Source organism: Pteropus alecto, unplaced genomic scaffold (genome assembly GCF_000325575.1).
Source record: "Pteropus alecto unplaced genomic scaffold, ASM32557v1 scaffold19, whole genome shotgun sequence".
Lineage (NCBI taxonomy): Eukaryota > Metazoa > Chordata > Mammalia > Chiroptera > Pteropodidae > Pteropus > Pteropus alecto.
Window position 1 is genome coordinate 804,377 of NW_006442490.1, and position 1,379 is coordinate 805,755.

Genomic DNA, 1,379 nt, shown 5'->3' on the forward strand with positions numbered 1-1,379 from the left:
ATACTGTGTACCTGAGGGGGATGGGGAGAGGAGAACATCATCTGGGGGCAAAGGGAACTGGGCCCAAGATAAACCATGTGTGCGTGTGTGGCCCCATGCATGGCCATGTATGAGCCCCTCCCATGGCAGCAGCTGTTGAACACCCTTTCTTAACCCTCTCCCAGAAACCTTGATTTATGCTGCTTTTGGAGCCATAGAACCAGACTCTCCTCCCAGCTACAGCAAGATAATAGCTGCTGGCTACAGCTGGGAATTCTCGAATTCTTTTAAACTAGAGATTAGAAATGAAAGGTGAAGAAAAGTTCTTCTGGGCCTGCTGCACTAGGTAGCCTTCCTCTGAGGTCCAAAGAGGAAAATGAGGCCCAATGGTGTTATCTAAATGCTTCCAACTGGGCCTGAAAGCACAGAACCATGAATTGTAGAAAGTGCACACTGGCTCAATCAGCATGTCCTTTTGTGTTTCTAGACTGATCGTTTCTCTTTGTCTCTAGCTGAAGAGTAAGGATGAGTCATTAGCTTGACTTCTAACACGAAGAAGGGAGCCTTGAAAATAAGATGGTGGTTGTTGTGAAAAAGAAAAAGAAAACTCAGTCTTAATTCATAGTCACCATGTCTGGGCAGTATACATATATAATGTAACAGATTTTATACTTAAGTAAAGGAACTAGATTTTTGTCAGCAAAATTACATGTCATTGGAGAGACAGAGTGAATAGCTGTCCATGGTGTCCCTGTGAGCTTTCTTGACCAAAAAGCCTATTTCTCAGTGCCTTTTCCAGCACTGAAATTCTGCTCTCAGAGTCATTGTTTGAAGGCTGGAATGCTAGAAAGTCTTTGAGAGTCACTTATAAAAAATGGAACCACTCCTTAAGGTTAGCAAGTTTTATTAACTCTTACCTTAAGTAGGCTCAAAACCTTCCAGTAGCTTGGAGGGGCAGCAAAAGTTTTAAGGACAAAGAAATATTTCACAAAACCTTAGGGCCAGTTTGCCTATGACCTAGCTTAAATTCTAGTAATTCACATTCCACTCTACAAGTTTTGCTATGTCCTCATATTCCCAATATTATTTAATATTTTTCTTTAAGACAGCTCATATTTTTATTGAAATAAATTTATCGCAGCGCTATCTACTTAGCTTTGTCCGAATGAAATCATGGGTTGGATGCACTATATATATATTTACTAATCCATATTAAAATAAATATTTATTAAAATAAACCCCCAAAACTTCACTGGCCCACATACCACCAGGGATTCACACACTTCACTTTTGGAAGCACTGACCTGGCTCATACAGAGTGTTAAAAGTATATATTAAAAATAAGTCACAATCCCTCTTTTCAAGGTATTCAATACCCGGTAGTTGAAAACAACTGTTGC